At 37.3% G+C, this 19,111-nt stretch overlaps 1 protein-coding gene across 1 annotated transcript in view; it reads left to right on the top strand.

Annotated features, from left to right (window-relative positions):
* LOC127625881 (histone acetyltransferase KAT6A-like) overlaps window positions 1-19,111 on the top strand; it is a 60,004-nt gene that overhangs the window by 3,919 nt on the left and 36,974 nt on the right. The gene's annotated exons all lie outside the window — the stretch shown is intronic.

Consider the following 19,111-nt stretch of genomic DNA (forward strand, 5'->3'; position numbering starts at 1 on the left):
TTTGTCATTTTCGGGTGAACTATACCTTTAACAATGTTTTTACACAAAACGACTAAAAATGCAAAATAACAAGTGTTGCAGGTAGTTTAAGTGTCAGTGGAGAAAACTGCTTACTGCCTCATGTATACAGGGGTAAAGAGAAAGCCAATGCAGTGCAGCTTTCTCACAATAAAGGCTTTCTGGTGTCCATGTAAACGAGGCTTGTATTTCTTTTGGCAGTAGAGCATGTTTGCCCATGACATAAAATTGGGCAATTGGAAACACTTAAAGAGATAGTTCACCCAAAAATAAAAATTCAGTAATTGCTTACTCACACCTGTGTCGTTATAACCCAGAATTAATTTCTTTTTCTAAACACAAAGGGAGAACTCAGCCCTGTCTATTGGACCCAACTCAGACCAGTCTATTATTTAAAATCTGGACCCGGATCCGGCCGGGACACACAGACCCAATTGAACCCCATCGGCACAGATCCCACAGCTAATTGCTATTAACAAGTTAATTTACAAGTTACCTAATGTAACGTTAGTAGCCTTCTCTCCTGTACCTGACCATGACGCATACAATCCATCCTCCTTGCCAAGGAAGATGTCATAATAACATCCATGTTGTTCCTCTCTTGCTGATTGAAAGAGCATGTAAAATCCACTCATTATTTCTGTTTCAAAAGTCCATTTGCGGTCACTGTGGCGGATGACAAACGCGACTTTGCAGTTTTTTTGTATCTTGCATAATATGATAACTTCTACTGTTTGCCCTTTTGAACTATAACAGGAAATTACTAGCGTACAACTTAAGAACTAAAGACAATTATAAAGGTAATTATAATAATCATCATAATAAATAAGCCTAAAAAAATCTTGTTCCCAAAAAATGCTGCCAAATGTGTGTTCTTTTTTCTTAAAGAAAAAAAATAGAACTACATTTTAGGTTCAAGTACGGGTCCAGGGTCGGATCCTCTGGTTCGCGTGGACCCGTGAAGACCCCCAGTAGTCACCATAAACTGCCATTAAATGGCATCATGTAGCACACATTTTTTTTCACAATTTCTCCCTTTGTTTTAAGAAAAAGAAAAAAGCCATATAGGGTTATAACAACACAGGGGTGAGTAAACAAAGACATAATTTTCATTCATAGTTTTCTGAATATGTTAATAATGCTGTTGTAGTTCAAATCGCATAGAGATTTTTCGAAATCATGACCATTAGATTTATCAATCGTTCAGCGTAATTTAAACAATGTAATTGATGTCAGCCCACCAAATACGCTGTACACAAAAACACACATGCCTACACACAAACCGAACAGTCATTCCAAAACACCCACCAAATATACCATTGAGATGTTACAAAAAATTTGAACAGCTTTAGGTCTTCTCACTGTTGTCAAACACAAAAGTAGTTAAATAGTGACCTCAGTTGACAACTGTTATGAATCTGAATATAGCAATAAAGTCTGCATGAAATGGACTTTTCTTCCACATTAGGACATATTTGTGAGTGAAATGCTTATCGAACAAAAAATATAAGGAAGGGGGATCAACATTGCATTGGGGGTTAATATCTTATTAAGAATGCCCTGTCATGCGCATTCTTCATAAGCACTTTTAACCCAAACAGTGTCATTCAACCTTCCTTCAGATGACACCACTGTTGCTTCTGCATCATATCCATCGGTTGTTGATTGAATTGTGAAAAGTGGGTATTGCATACTAGAATGGAGGCAGACCTAAATGTGAGTGTGCTGTCGACACAAAGACATAACACCTTTTCGTGCCAGAGCCAGGGAATCTAAGGGTGCTTTCACACTAGCACTATTTGTGTGCACCCGTGTCAAATGACATCAATATTTGGTTTGTTTGGATAATGTGAACACTGTTTTCCGAATTTCGGGTGCACACCTGGGAACTGCACCTGGGTCCTCTTGACAAGGTGGTCTGGGGTATGGTTCATGTTCACTGCTATCGTGGTATGATTGCGTTCATATTTGCAAGCTTGCGAGCACAATTATTATGGTATAATGCATTTCTCTTACCTGCTTGTGTCCAAATACACCACCTTGAGAGAGCAGCTCACATTCTTCACATCTCTTGCAACAGATCTGCAGTCTCGTGACAGACAAATGCTAATATTCATCACATCATTGCATATTCGGTGCCTCCGCAGGAGGCAAACAAGTTTTGTTCATTGGATGGCAAGTTTTCATGGTAAATCCAAAGAGAAAAACCTAAATACTTCACTTAACACAGAGACGTTTTAGAGTTATTACCTATTTACAGTGGTAAACAGCTGCCGCTTGTACAAACGTTGAAGTAATTGGACTGCGGTTTGGACCCAAATAATATGATGTGAACACAGACCAGAGCAGAAGGGGAGGAAACGAACTCCAGTTTTGTCCAAGCAATCGATTTAAGTGTGAAAGCACCCTAAGAAGTGATCTCATTACTGACCCGCTTTTCCACTGACTTGAGAAATGAACGATGATCTAACTAATCTAAATATGAATCTATAACCAGCCCACAAATGCACACAGCAGTAGGGTTGGGCGATGTCCCCTAAATTGGCAGTTGACGATGTTGACAGTAAAACATCGCGATGGACGATGATATCGTCGGTGGGGGTGGGGTTTATATAATTTCATATAATTTTCAAAAATTATATGAAAAATTATAATTTCGTTATTTTACTAACCCAACTAATGTCTCGTCGGCGCTTTATCAGTAGGTTGCACGACACGTGAAGCATTTTTTTTTTTTTTTTTAGCTTTCATTTAAGAAGAGTTGTGCACTTTTTATTTTAATATATCTCTTTACGCAAATACTATTTTCCACTTAAAAACTATAATTTTGTTATTTTACTCACTGATGAGCAAAAGGTCGAGGCAGAAATGACCATGTACCTGCAGGAAATGGCCATTGATGGGGAAGAAGACCCGCTGACTTGGTGGAAAACGAACGACAAAAGGTTTCCGTTCATGGCAAGATTAGCACGGAAATATCTGTGCATATGTGCTACCAGTACTCCATCAGAGCGGGTCTTCAGCACAGCGGGTAGTGTAGTTACTCCAATCCGCAGCTTATTAAAACCAGATAAAGTGAATTTGTTGGTATTTCTGGCCAGACACATCGAAATTTAAACATGGTCTATGGTGAAAGATATTAGACTTCTTTACGCATTTTTCAGCCATCCGCTATGGAGCTATTCGATTTTGCATATTATTTTTTAAACATTCATTTGTGTAGTTCATATGACCACTTTACAATATTTCAATAACATAATTTATTTTGTAGCCTGTGCTGAAGTTAATTGTGCTGCTAATTATAAGTGAAATGTTAATGCCGAAGTTTCGGTCTGAGTGTTGTTCCCGTTTTCTAGTTCTTTATTTGTTGTTCTTCTATGTTTTAATAAATGTGTGTTATTCATATTCACCTTGTTTCTTTCATTTGATTTGACATTATGGATTTATGGCCAAGGAAATTTTTCTTTAAAAGTATTAACCAGACAAAAGTTATTTGACGTTCGCTGGTCTGGGTTTATCTTAAACTGCCGCTTCAGTGTATACAAGAGCTATGTGACAATGAGCAAGATTTTCTGGGACACTACAACTACTAATAATGAATTAATAAATTAATTAATAAATCTTGTAGCCTACAACATAAAATGTTTTAATGTAAATGTACAGTGTAAGACATGTAAAAAAAAGACAAGAAGCTAACAATGTCAAGATCAATATTTGTGTAGCCTGCCTGACACGGTATTTTCACAGACTAACACGTCACGTCTCTGGCATATACTACAGTATTTAAAATAGCATATATGCATTAGTTATATTCTCAATTTAATTTACAGAGCAATCCCTGCAAAGTTTTTAGGTTAACTATAGAAGAGACTAGGATTAGTGAGTCACACTAGCAAGACTCGCAAAAGGGGGCGTGGCATCATGATGGTGGCTCTACATCGTGATGTTGGTCAGCCATCACGATGGACGATGATATCGTCCATCGGCACAACCCTACACAGCAGACAAGAGTCCATCATATCAGTGGAAGAGAATGTTATCAGTAATATTGCTAACACTGTTCTACATTACAGAGAAATACAAAACCGTAATAATGAGCCTTTAAAATATAATTTTTACAAGCGCACCCACCTTCCGCCTGCATGTTTAGACAGATTCTTGCCTGATGGTAAATGGAAAGGTGGTTGTGTGTGTGTGTGTGTGTGTATATATATATTTATATATAAATATTAGATGCACCGATCGACCGGCCAGGGACAGGAATTAGCCAATTTTCCGTATGCTCGCCGGACCGCTAACCGGCCGGCCAGCCTCTCGTCTTGCCGATTCCAAGCCGGTCCGTTTTGTTGCCAGTGCCGCAGGCAATAACGTCACAGCCGCATGTAAACATGTCATTGGCGTGGAAGATCTTCACTGTGAGTGAAGAATACATAAAGTTCGAAATGTGTAATAATTCTAAGGCCAAAGTAAACCGTGGGGGAACCACCACAATAAAGTTCGGAACAACAAGCCTAATTAGACACTTAAAACACCATCACCCAGCTGAGTGATGTCACGGTACCAAAATTTCAGTTGTCGGTACCAATACCATTATTTTTTAATTATAACAAAACTGAACAATGTATGCTTAAAGTATTTTTGAACACATATATAAGATTTGTTTCAACTTTTGCAACTTTTAATTTAAGTTTTTACCAAGTACTAAAAAAAAGCCTAAATAAACAAGCATACAATAGAATTAATATAAAACTATTTCCAAACTAATGTGCAAAGTGCTCTTGTTAATAAAGCTGATTGACATTCGCGCAACTCATAGAAGAGGCACAGCATACACAGAGAAATGCCAGTTTCTGAGTTTATAGTTATTAACATGAGCTGCTTCTGTATTATTTGAACTTTAATAAAGCATTTAAGATGTTACGTCGGGGTGTTTCCTTTAATGAGCTCCGCCTCCGCTTATTCCACAACTGTACATGCTTCTGAATGTACTTTTTTTTTTAATCATTCCCTAATACTTTGGGATCTACATAAACTGTGAATGTTTAGAGTGCATCTGGACTGATCTGTGTAATTCTTCTTCCATCAGGCATGAATTGCTGCTCTCACGCGATATCGTTACAGTTTAATATGATTTCATGTTATGTTAAATGAGATCAAACAGCTATTCAACAACGAACATTTTTCTCATCAGTTTGGTATTTTCGATGATGTCGACATAATGTTGACTAAACGTTTCAGCCCTAATGCAAATGATAATATGCTTTAGTTGCTTGAATAAATCTGGGTGTTTGTCTTTCATGTGCTTTATTAAGTTTGATGTGTTTCATCCTTTCGTCAGAAAATTGTGAAAGCAGCGTTTACAAATAGGCTTTTGCTGATCTATGATGTTTCCCTTTTCATCAGCCTCAAATGCAAATAATTTCCAAACCTGGCTTTTCCCACTTTTCTTTTCAACATGATTCAGTTGAGACTCCGCAGCAGCAGCTTTGCTTGCAATCTTTTGCTTGTTGTGAGCGTTCGAAAGTTCCCGACTCTGCATGGGTACCGGGTAGACCCGGTACCTTCAGAAATTCTGGTATCATATATACACACACACAATATCTCACAAAAGTGAGTACACCCTCACATTTTTGTAAATATTTGATTATATCTTTTCATGTGACAACACTGAAGAAATGACACTTTGCTACAATGTAAAGTAGTGAGTGTACAGCTTGTATAACAGTGTAAATTAGCTGTCCCCTCAAAATAACTCTCAGCCATTAATGTCTAAATGCCATCTAATGTCTGTTGTCCACTGGCTACAAAAGTGAGTACACCCCTAAGTGAAAATGTCCATAATGGGCCCAATTAGCCAATTTCTCTCCCCGGTGTCATGTGAGTCGTTAGTGTTACAAGGTCTCAGGTGTGAATGGGAGCAGGTGTGTTAAATTTGGTGTCATTGCTCTCACACTCCCTCAAACTGGTCACTGGAAGTTCAACATGGCACCTCATGGCAAAGAACTCTCTGAGGATCTGAAAAAAAGAATGGTTGCTCTAAATAAAGATGGCCTAGGCAATAAGAAAATTGCCAAGACCCTGACACTGAGCTGCAGCATGGTGGCCAAGACCATACAGCAGTTTAACAGGACAGGTTCCATTTAGAACAGGCCTTGCCATGGTCGACCAAAGAAGTTGAGTGCACATGCTCAGCATCATTTCCAGAGGTTGTCTTTGGGAAATAGACGTATGAGTGCTGCCAGCATTACACCATGTCCGATATTAAAATCAGTGCGACACGCATTGCAAAAGGCGTGGGTATTGTTGATATGGTTCGGATATGAAATTAAATTCTTCCGTCCAGCTGTTGTTAAATTAAGTGTGTGTGTGTGTGTGTGTGTGTGTGTGTGTGTGTGTATGTATATATATATATTTCTTTTTTTTTTCTCTCGCCGGAGCACCACCGGAGTCTTCTCCTCCCATCTAACAGTGATGCTTGATTCAACTTCCCGCTTCTACTGCCTGCGCAGATATCAACAGAGTAGCTGGGTTGCCAGGTTGAGGTCACAAATTATTAGAAATTTGTATGATGTGTTGATTGTGTGAGTAGGATGTGTTTCATACAAGATCTGGCAACTGGACAACCTTGGAATAATATATTGATGTGATTATTCATATATCGTGGTTTGTTGCAAGTTACGGGAGAAATAACAAAACGGGAGGGGGGCTGGAGATGGGTGTGAAATACGGAAGACTCCTGGGAAAACCGGGAGTGTTGACAGGTGTGGTTACAAGCCGATCCCGAAGCAGCAATCAGTTTTACAATTGATATTTGGACATCTAACATAAGGTTAATGTCAATGTTGAGCATATTGGACACTTCAGTTTTGTTCATAGGCTTGTAATCTTTGGAATTGTTTTGTTAGACGAGTAAAAAAAAAGAGAAAAATGTCCATTTATATAAATAGTGGAAAATGACATCTGTTTTGTTATATAAAGCAACTCATTTGCAGTTAATTGTTATTTCTACCTCTTTCCAGTCACAGAGCACTTTATTTTGAGAGTTGTTTAAGTGAGAGAAGATCCTGTAAACTTAGTGCAGTTTGGGGGAAATTGTAATGTTTAATGATTTATTTTATTATGAAAATAAAATTTTGCATTGAAGAAAGGTAGATTTTGTTTGTATATGCGGTCAATAATAGTTCTTCGAAAGAGAATCGGAAAAAATCGGTATTGGCAGGTCATACTTCGGAATCGGCCAAGAAAATTGCAATCTGTGCATCTCTAGATATATATATTGTGAAAGAGTGAACAAAACTATTTTATTCACACACATGATACGTTTTCCTGGATAATGAAATACCCGACGGGTAGAGAATGCTCTGATGAAGCTTATTTGCCAGAGAGATTTTAAATGCACTTATTTTTTCCAGTTTCATTTGAACTTTTAGTTAAAATAAAGTTCAAAGTTTGAAATCAAGGTGTCTTGCTTTAACCCTAACCATGTTTACCGAAAATTATCCCATAGTACCACCTAGCGTCCAACCAGCGATAATACGGTGTAAGTTGTTTTCCTGTGGTGTTTTTTTTTTTTTTTTACTAAAAGTATTAAAGTATTGTTTAGGAACCGGTATCGATGTCAAGATATTGGTATCTGTATCAAAGTTTTGAACGATACCCAGCCCTAGTTATGATATTTTGATTAGTTTACGAGGTCAATGTTTTTATAAAATAGCAAATATGCATGGATGAATCGTTCACAATAAGACCAGTAACATGCATTAATAAAATAAGGAAATTTTTTATTTTGTATCTGCCTTTAAACCGAAATGATCAGCTTCACGTGCAAAATGATTGGCAGGCAGAAAACACATCATATTCTTCTGATTGTCTGATCAAAGAATGTGTCCATGACCTGCGTTAATTTGATTAGTGTTCATTGACACACTTTTTAAAGTTTGATCCACGTTAAATGCTTAATTTGCACGCACCACCTCCCCCACCCTCCAACCACCATACAACACTGTTCCCGGTGGTAATTAGTCCTTAACCACCGCAGTGGTAAAAAAATGTCAACCGCAACAGCCCTAATTGGTAGCAACTACTGAAATTTGGATATCCTAACAACCCTAGTACACAGCGAGCTGCATATTTTATAAACCGATGTGGCTTATTTTTCGCATATTTTTTCCATGAAACGCAAACAGAAAATGAAAAACTGTTACACACGATTACTTAAAGCTGAAGCTCCTGATTAAAACAAGCCCAATGTGATACGTGATAATGTAGTGATGCACTGAAATGAAAATTCTTGGCCTAAACTGAAAATTCTGGACACTGGGCCAAAACCAAAAATAATTTAAGTAAACAAATCCTAAATGTTATATTACATTACAAACATAATTAAGCCAGCTGCTGCTCCCAGTTCCTAATGCACTCCAAACTTTCCAAACAGATTAAGGTGATCACAAAGTATTATAATTCAAAAATGCAAAATAAGTAAATACAGAAGCAGTGTCGTCTTGAATTAAAGCGGAGCCAGACCTGGTGTTCCGCTTGAGCAAAACTTGTCTGTCAGAGCATCTAAAAAGGAAACTGCACTGTTATATACTGTATTTAATGCATCCTTCAAGAAAGTTCAAATAATTAGGAAGTGGGCTGTGTAAATAAGCACAAACTCCGAAACTGGCATTACATTGTGCGGTCAGAGCCACTTATATGAGTTGCTTGAAAAACAGCGAGATAGTGTATCAGAAGTTTGAAACTGTCTCGCATGGAGACGCTTAACACTTGCGCATGCTTGCTGTAGCTAGATTTTGTTTATAGTGATTGCTCACGACATAGTGAATAATAATATTAGTGTCACAGTGTGTATTTTATGGTGAAGAAAATCGGCGATACATAGCTCTATAAAAAAGACTTAGTTTGCTAAGTTAAAAATGGATCAAAATCAAGTGAAAATAAAGGTGAGAGGGTGTAGTCTTAGCCCAATATACAATGGCAAAAAAATATTTTTTGATTTGTCTTTTTTGGTTTGTTTTCTAATATAAATATCTAAAACTCCTTGTGTATATTTACTTTTGTTATCGGAGAATTTTGAATATAATATTTCATTAATTGTAATATTTAAATATTTTTAAATATAGAAACATCCTTAAAACAAGATAGCAACATGAGAAGCAACTTAAGATATTTAGACTTGCTTTTAGAGCATTTATGTTGAATATGAGTATATTTTTTCTTTACTGCACTGACAGAAGTATGAACAAGTGAAACAATACACATCAAAATACACTTATATTTAAGATACATTCTCTTAAAGCATGTCTAAATATGTTATGTTGCTTCTCAAGTAAATGTATCTTGTTTTAAGGATTATTAGACTATTTTAAATTGAAAACAAGACAAAAACATTGATAACAATATGATTTTTTTGCAGTGAAATTTGTAATTAAACAAAACAATTCCAAGTAGTTTTTCCCCTTTAATTCAGTGAATGTCAGTTAGAGGTACTTTTAAAAGATGTGTTTTGTCCTTTTTATTTTTTGTAAATACGTTTAATACAATCTTTTAATTTGGGCACAAACTGAATAATCGGTGATGAGCTAATGATTAATCATTGCAATAATCGCCCGAATAGTCAAATAATCATTCTAATAATCATGAGGTTAGTCGATTATAAAAATAATTGTTAGTTGCAGCCCTATCTAGATGTAGAACATATAGAAAATTTCTCAAGTTTATCATCAATATCAAATAATATTTTTTTCTATAGATGTTGGTTTCGTTTTATCGCCCATGCCTACATTTAATGCCAAAACATGGTAACTACACTAACAAAAAATTATTTAAAAATATTTTGATTGTCAAGCCAAATATGAATTATACAAAATTTGCTTTCTGACTTCTCTGAATCTGAGCATAGTTTAGCCAAAACACAAGACAGATCATAGTCTAAGAGACACATTTTTGGTCATCCAAATTTGGTCATCACCAAATGTGTAGTCTCTGCGTTTTTCATTTTCTTGGGAGGCCAGGTCAAAGGCATTCAAAGGAAGTGTATGTTAATTTTTTTAAATATATTTTCTTTTAGATGGGAGCTCCTATTACTGTTAGCATTGAAATGGCATGTTAATAACTTTTCAGCATTTTTTCCAAGGTTGTCTGTGCTGTACGGAGTAAGGCTAGGACAGATTCACAAAATACTACAATTGTTATTCATCAATGCCTTTCTTAAGCCAGAGAGACGGTAAAGAATGAGAGGTCACGTGAGCTTTGCTTCCTGCTGTGGCTGCCAGCTGCAAGATGGGCTGTTTTAAGGTGGGTGGGGAGAAAGAACGTGTGTGTATGTGAGGGTGTGCTTGTTTTTGTGTTTGGAAATGTTGTAGAAGACCAGGCAGAATTGGTTTATTTGTTAAAAAGAAGAGAGAGGCAGGGATAGTCATTGTGTGGGCAAATGTGTGAGAGAGGTGAGATGGAGGGTTTTCTTAAAATGTGGTGCTTGTAGAAGTAGGGGTGGGCAATATGACCAAAATCTTATATCATGATAACTATATCACAATATAGTTCCATGGTTGATGTATAGTTGAAAAAATCAGCTTGACAGATGACACATAAATGTTGGCGCATAACACATTTGTTTTAGCTCGTCAGTGCAGGTTAGAATGTCAGGCTCTCTTGTCATTTGAGATGTTTGACTTCCTCCATAGCTCTTTAAGGTAAAAAACCCCTCAAAACTCAGTAGAATTCAAATGGTCAAGCATTTTTTGAAATTTGTGCTACGAATTGCGATAGAGAAACCGGGTTGAGGAGTGTAATTGTCTGCGGAGCACAGTCTGGAAGGATTCTGGACTCGCGTGCACATTCATGCTTCAGAGATAGCACTTGAAAATCATGTGAAACACAGCTGCATGTGTCTGATGAGAAGCATGTTCAGAATGCAAGATTAATGTAATTGACTTTGCTTCAGCGACCGCTGAAAAATGGTCAGTACCTGGAAAAACTTTTTTCAGTTCTCTTAGTCTCACATAAAGGCCGATAGCACGTGTACCGCGTACAAGTGAATAGAATGAAGTACACATTTCTTGCACGCCGTTGCGGTTTTGCATAAACGGGATACAGACGATAATCAAAAATGTATACCGGCTGCCAAATTTATACCGGTTTATCACGTCTACCGGTATATCACGTCTACCGGTATATCACCCATCCCTAGTTGAAGAGAGCCACACATGCTCAGTCTGATAAACTCCATACCACAGTATACTAGAGAGAGGGATGTAGAAGGAGAGATCGAGGCTGAAGAGCAGACATACAGGCGACAACAGCAGTACAGTACACACCCACTTTTTTGTAACCTGATAAATGCCAGCTCTGCCTTATGCTCCCCAGAGGCTAAACACACATTTACACACACCCACCCCTCCTTTCACATCTAATATGGGTCACATCCATGCTATGCACTGTAGGGTGTTGGCTGTCTAAATTAGAATGATGCCATGCTAAATTTGAGCGCCAAGTTTGTGTCTGTTTAAGTCTGTGTTGTGATTAAGGACCTGATGTTGAAGATGTTACATGACCACGTTACTCTGTGTGTGTTGTGTCTGGATCAGGAATTAAGATTTCCACGAGTTTACCACATTGATATCACATGACCACTACAGGCAGGATCTTTGGGCGACAGCAATTGAAGAAAAGAGACTTGGCTCTTTTCTTATTTTAGATTGGATTGCTGTGGTGGTGACATGTTGGTGATGCCAAGATCCTCAAATATTTTATTAGTCAGAAGTAGTGCATAGTAGAGAAATATAAACTTATTCTGCTTATTTGTTAACTGCTGCAGTTATTACATTTAGAATGCATTGGACCATATTTAGGGTATTTTATGTCTTAGCCTATGTTTGTTTTCACCTGAACCATAGTTTGATTGCCCCTCCTCCCCTCAGCTAGTTTGTTTCACAGCAGCATGGTCGGCATTCTTTTCCAAACCATGATGCATTGGCAATTTAAATGTTTTAATCAACGTGAGGATTATTACTTGCATCTGTTTACAGCCATCACAATGCATGTACAGTGTTTCCCTTAGGATTACTTTCAGCAGCAATTGCTGTTGTGCGCATGCGTGTCCACAAGCCCGCAACGCTGGACCCTTATTAACACGTGTTGGTCAAAAAATAACTTTAAAAAAGGGTTTTTAACTCATCAGGCTTTATTTGTGCCCTTAAAGGGCCATTGAAAATGTGGCACCAGTACCTGCTTTGGTAGCAACCATGCAATTACCAATAATATTACATGCTATGTGCACTGAAATACACATTTGACAGTACAACATTGAATTTGAGGTTGGGATGCAGATTAAAATTATGATATTAACAACAGTAACGTGTGTAAAACATTGAACACCTAATTTAATATGGCTAAATAGAAAGATTCTGACTGTGTGACTAAGGGTGTGTTCACACATCTCTTGGTTCTCTTGGTCCAGACCAAAAAATAACATTTAGTCCTGGTTTGCTTAGCGTTCGCACTGGCATTTTTAACACCGACTCTAATGATACAAAACCAAAGGCATCAGGAAAAAGTCACAACCTGCTTGGACAGCTTTTATGACTTCTATTTTCTGACGGAACTTGCCGATCATCCATAACATTGCTGGCTGCTGGGCGAAATGCGCTTGTTATATTTATATATGTATATATAGTGGTATTTTTAACAGCTGAGAACAAAGAGCTAATAAAATGTGTAAAGGAGTCAAGACAGCACAAGGAATTCCTCCGTTGCACACACAAACGAAGATATGCTTCAAGGATGGCTGAAGGCAGTTCCAACACCTGTACCGAACTATAATGGGCACATAGCTCCTATGATGAGAAGAACCAGGTATGCTTGAGGTCAGTATTAGGCTAATTACTTTCTGTTTTTGGTCCGTTTAGACGTCTTTGGTCCATGTTTCGTTCATATATCAATCAAACCGCACGAGTTCATGTGAAAGTTGACCGAGACCCACTTTTCAGGCGGTCTCGGTCCATTTGATTGGTGCGCACCCAGGTTTGGGTGACAGCGTTCACACTTGTACAAATGAACCGTACTAACAGAGCAATCGCACCCGAGTTCGTTTTAATCTAACCAAACCTGCCAAGTGTGAACACACCCTAAGTTGTGTCTTTAAAGACTCCTTTCATCAGACTCCTACTGATTAAACTAGTCATCTCTTGGAATTTCTGAAGGCAAACAAAACAACTTACATTTTCCTACATTCAGAGAGCATTACAAAAGTGCAGATTTTACACAGAAGGAAAACTGATATCTTGGTCCATAATTATGAAAATACACCATAGTTCATCCATAGTATCATAGTTTAACAATAATATTTGTTATAGTTCATGGTAACCACAGGTAAAACCATACATGGCTCCTCACTTCCATGATTGGTAACTATGCAATATTTGAGCGCTTCTCACGAACAGCATCTCCGATGTAGATGCTCAAAAGATCGGTTCACATATAATATGCATTTAGAACGGCACCGGAGGTGCATTTGACCAGAATTCGAATAAGAAGTGAATTAAACTGCTGTGAACTTGCCTACAAACAGACACGTTCAGGACTTTCTGGAGAGTTTGGATGGAATGTCAAAATAAAAGCATGAGGGTTTAAAAAATGCACGACTTAAATATATTACTGTTGTATTTAAAATTAAAAGTCAATAATAATAATATTAATAACTCATTATTATTATTGTTGTCATCATTAGTATTTGTTTACAATTTATAACAATATTTAAATTGAAGGGGTTCCAAAAAATAACTGGGTGAATGAAAATTGGACTGATGTCACAAAAAAGAGATCTGAATCCTTTAAAGTCCAGATGTAAGTTGAAACATAAAAAAAAGGCAAAAATAAAAACACTGGTTTCTTTTCTACCGAAGACTTGAAGACTGGTATTACTGTTAATTTTGCTTCTACATTATCCAGTATACTAGTTAATAATAAAATGTTTCTTAAGCTATACATTTATATTGAAATAATGTGTAGTTTGAGGTTTGTGCTTCTTTATATATTAAGCACACCCAATTAGTTCCACACAATAATGTAAAGATATTCTAAACTGATTATGCAAAAAACAACACTGGTATCGGATCGGTATCGGCCAATACTGAGATTTCCGGAATCGGATCTGAAGAGAAAAAGTGATATCGGTGCATCCCTACTTTGCTATATTGAAAGAACTACAGCTACACATTATATCATTTTTTACCTTGTAAATGTAGATTTTTTTGAAAATGTACAGTCATTTCAAATCAGATGATTGCAACGCTCCAAAAAAGTTGGGACAGTCGAGTGTTTACCACTGTGAAACATCACCATTTCTTTTAATAACACTTAAACATTTGTGCACTGTAGACACAATTTTGTTAAGTTTAGAAAGTGGTTTCCCCCATTCATCCATTATGCAGGTCCTCAGCTGCACAATTGTACAGGGTCTTCATTGCCATATGGCAGGGGTCGGCAAACACTTAGACATTGTCTGATCAGCCTGCTAATGGTGTTGCCTTGTCTAATAGCCTACAACAAATTCAGTACTTCAACACTGGTAAATTTATTACGCTAAATGTAATCTTTTTTTTGTGTTTTTTTTAAAAGTAGCAAACACCACCTTTTTTGTTTTTATGTAAAGTGTGTGAGTTGTGTACCTTAATGACATTAACAGTCAAACGAGACTGTTCTTCTAACCATTTGATAACTTTTAATTTGACATGGAAGAAAAGAAAAGAACTTCAGTAGACTAGAGCTGAGGTAATTTTTGCAAGGAAAAGTACAAGGTGGGTAAATGGGAAAATGTGGTGGAGGCGGTCTCTGCTGTGTCCAACTTAGGTATAGGGATGTGAATAGGGGGTGAAAAAGAAAGTCTCAACTTGTTATAATTATAAACTGTTATAATTATTATGTTTCTATGAACTCTAAAGATCGCAGAGAGCACTATATGCAGCACATCCATTTGAATTGGCATGATTGGTCACCACATTTATAAGCTTCAAAACAACATTTATTGTTTGAATTTGGCAATTATTATTTACATGGTTTAAAAGCTGAAAATAAAAATATAAATAAACACAAAACATTTTTTTTTTTTTTGGTCTAAAATAAATTTTATATGTAAACAACCCACTGCGACTTCAGACTCAACATGAAAACCCCAGTAAATTCATTAAAATATCTTACCTTTTAGATTTTAAGACAACTGTGAGGTTATCCTAACTTTAAGATATTATTTACGACAATTTTTAACAACAGTCTTAAGAAAAAGATAAAATCTTAAGAAAAAAATATAAGAATATTCTGTATTCACAAACACATTTCTTAAGTTACAAATTAAGAAGAAAATGGTAGTTAAGAAGACATTTCTTAAGAATGTTTTGTGAATGTGGCCCCAGGTGTTACATCATGCTAACATTTTGGCACCCAGGCCAGGCAGGTTTACAGTTGGTGACAAACATTCACTTTTATTAAACAATATCCTTTAACAAGTCAAAGTTCTTGTATTAAATGATAATAAAATTTGTTTTATCATAATTTTCATGATCAATCATTGCTGCTACGTCCGAGTACTCTTGCCCATCCCTAATACAGACACTTCACCACCGAGTTCAGCCGAACACCATTGCTATCTGCGAATACTGCTACCCTATATACAACTGTAATGAATAAAATACAATTTGGTAATTCACTGTTATTATAGCTTGTGTCTGGGGTAGTATACTGTGGCATCAGTGCCAGTATAACACCATGTGGACTGCCTGTTGAAGCGTTCCGCCCCTCATTTTACTTTTGTCTGAACATTTGAGAATATGGACTAAAACTTTTTATTTATTTATTTTATGCACATTAATTGAAAATAGAATGCTTTTTTTTAACAGCCAGAAATGTTCTTTGCAATAATATTATGGTGCTGTATGGTTTATGTATTTAATGTGCCCTCTTTATCTTTTCATATTGTCAATGAAACCCAGGTTTGCATTAAAAACTCTAATTACGCTTATTTAGTCCAAGCAAAACTCATTTGGGCCTGTTTTCTCCACTCCGTTAACTCAAGCATTTATTGAAATAGATTTGTTTTTTGTAAAATCTTTGGTAGTTAACGACTAGTGTCACCACCCCCTATGAAAATAACAAAGCTGTTTTGAAATTTTTAGTTATTTACTGTGAGTAGAGGAATGGACTTGTTTTTTTCATAAGCAGATGTGTTGTAGTCTGAGATAGTGGGTGTCAGTGTTGCAGTTGGTCATTTAAAGCAGCATATTGCTTACTGTTCCCATGCAGCCTGTATAAGATCATTGAGGGTTATACTTCAGTGCAATGAGGAAGGGAGCAAAACAAATGGGCAAAGCACTGGCTGTGACCCCGATATGGAGGAGGGATTTGTGTAGTCAACACACGAATTACTGTGTCACACTCCTCCATTTAAACATGATCGCAGACCTGCTTACACGTTCTTCCTTTAATAGGGGGTCATTGCCAGGGCAAATGTGGGTAGTGAGAGGGGGGCCAGAGTCAAACAAGGGGCAAGGATGTATAGCTAGGAAATCTCATAGCTCTGGGGGGGCGGGGTTATGAGTGTGTGTATATAGGACATTAAGTGGGCTGGTCCTGATGAGAGGGTTTTGTGTAAGAGTCAGCAGTAAGAGGGATGGCAGCCTCGTGTTGCCCTTTCACAGCAGAAAGCTCCAGGGTTGAAGGAAAGTTCCTCAGGCGGTCATTCCAGGGACGTGTGAAAATTCTGATGCCTTTCAGAATTAACTGATTGTTGTTAACGTTCAGTTCATATTCAGCCTAAGGATAAATATGGGCCCCTATTTTACGGTGATCAGGAGAAGCTGTTCCAAGCCGCATGAAATCTGTGCCCCCAGAATTCCTTTGAAAGCTTGGCAAAATTCTAACAACTGTCATTCAGAGTTCTACACATGCCCTGCCACTTTGTGTTTGTTTAATAAAAATGCTGGCTACATTGTGGCACTCCCTGCTCCATTTACCACATTTGACCATATATGTAATTTTTGCAGAATTCTGCATATGATCTTCCAAAATCAATAGTCTGCAGATTCGATCTTGACCTACTCATTATCTTAACATTCCTTCTAAACTTAGAACTCAAAGGTTTTGCCACCTATAGTAATTAGTCTGCTCTCCAGCTGGAACTGTGCCCTAGTGTTCGTGCATGTGTCTGACACATTAAGCCATGGTGCTCACACAGGCAATATGAATTGAAGTCTGACTTGCATAATTTCTCAACCCCATTACCCCTTCTCCCCATTACCTATCACCTAAACATGTCAATAAAAGTGACAAAAAGGTCACTTTTAAAAAATTGCGCTCTTTTCATATGTTGTACACTTCCTCTAGTCATGTAATCAGCACTGTTGTAAATACCTGTATCCCTTTAACCTATCAGCACTAACAAGCTAGAAATGTTTCACCTTTTTTCCTGTTTCAAAATTAAGCAAAGTAAGGAATAGAGGGAATACTGGAGATGTGAATACAAAACAGCCCTGGACATTGATTAAATGTCTGATGGGTAATCAATGTTGCCCCTTTTGTCCTGGCTGCTATGGAGTGTTATGAGATGGCCAAAATAACATTACTGGAATATAGAGAGACTTAAAGCACTTGAGTGTAACCATTAGCAACACCAACTGTCCTTCATCACTCTTAAGGATCTTAATATTACTGATACATTAGAGGCATTTGGTAGAACATCAGAGTGGTTGTTTACACACATCCTAACCCTGTGAGAAAGAAATGAATTGAATTCCTGCCATGGGTTACTCTGGGTTTTGTTGTTGTCGTAACCAGCCATTATTGGGCCCTTTCCCACCTACAGACCTGGTATTTTTCCTTTAGCAACTTTCTAGATGAGTACTTGTGCGAGAAACGGAACACCCGAGGAGACTTTTCCCCTGTTACATTCACGTAGTTACCAGTGTAGTGACATCATCTGGTATCGACCATTTTTCTTTTTACATGGTTTGAATGTGCGATTCAATAGCATCAACAACAACACCGAAATCAACAACAACACTGAGAGAGGACGCAGGGATCGGAGTTGCACTTTTGGCTATTTTACACAATCTTTGGCTGCATCCGAAAATGTAGGCAGCTGCCAAACCAGTTAATGTTTTGAATGACAGCATTTTTGGATGAATGGAACTCTAAAGGAATACAGAACAGTTTAAAAAGCACCTTATTTCATCCTACCTCTTTATATAGCCACCCGAAGGCAACATTTTCCCATTTTCAGATGCAGTCTGTGTCTTTAGATTACAGTTTAAACTGGGTGACAGAAGCTGTTCATGCGGAGCTCTGTGCTGCTGCAGCCAGAGAGGAGAGTGGAGGTGGTCAGACTACTACACAGCATGCGCTGAATTTAGTGGACAACATGTTGAAAATGCACCATAAACCTGTTTATCAACACAATCTTTTACAATAAAGGCTTTTATGATTCAACATAAATTACTGTACTGAAATATTATTGATATAAAGATGTCTTGATTTCAGTTAATTACGCAGTTTTCATGACTAGATTTCATGACTGTTTAGTTTATAATCAAGTTAAATTACCCAATCTCGATAAACATCTGATTATATTTATCCATTATCCCAGGAAATATTTGATGTAGTAATCCAGAAAGCACTTTATTTTCTGTATTGTCACACACTGCAAACAGTACAGATGCTACTCAAAGCGTGTCTCCCGATGAAGTTACACACATATACAGTATGTTAAACAGGTGATCCTCTTTGTATACTTAGTTGGTTGTTATTTCTGTAAAGGGAATTGTAAAATGAGTCCAATCCTCTGAGTAGCAGGCTAACGCCAGTTGTTTACAAATGGTGGCTGTGTCTCAATGCTTTGTGTGTTATAGGTTTTAGACCAATCGCAGGCTGCAGCACCTCCCACAGTCCCTATACGCCCCCAAAGTACCTACTCCTTGAGTAGGAGCTAAAAATCCCCCTAAAGTGTTTCAGAGGAACTATAGTCCTTAGAGGTGTGAATCTTCACTGGCCTCACGATTCGATTTCAATTGAAAGGGTAACGATTCGGTTACAAAGCAGTTCT

The sequence above is a fragment of the Xyrauchen texanus genome, chromosome 3 (assembly GCF_025860055.1).
Source record: "Xyrauchen texanus isolate HMW12.3.18 chromosome 3, RBS_HiC_50CHRs, whole genome shotgun sequence".
In the NCBI taxonomy this organism is placed as follows: Eukaryota; Metazoa; Chordata; class Actinopteri; order Cypriniformes; family Catostomidae; genus Xyrauchen; species Xyrauchen texanus.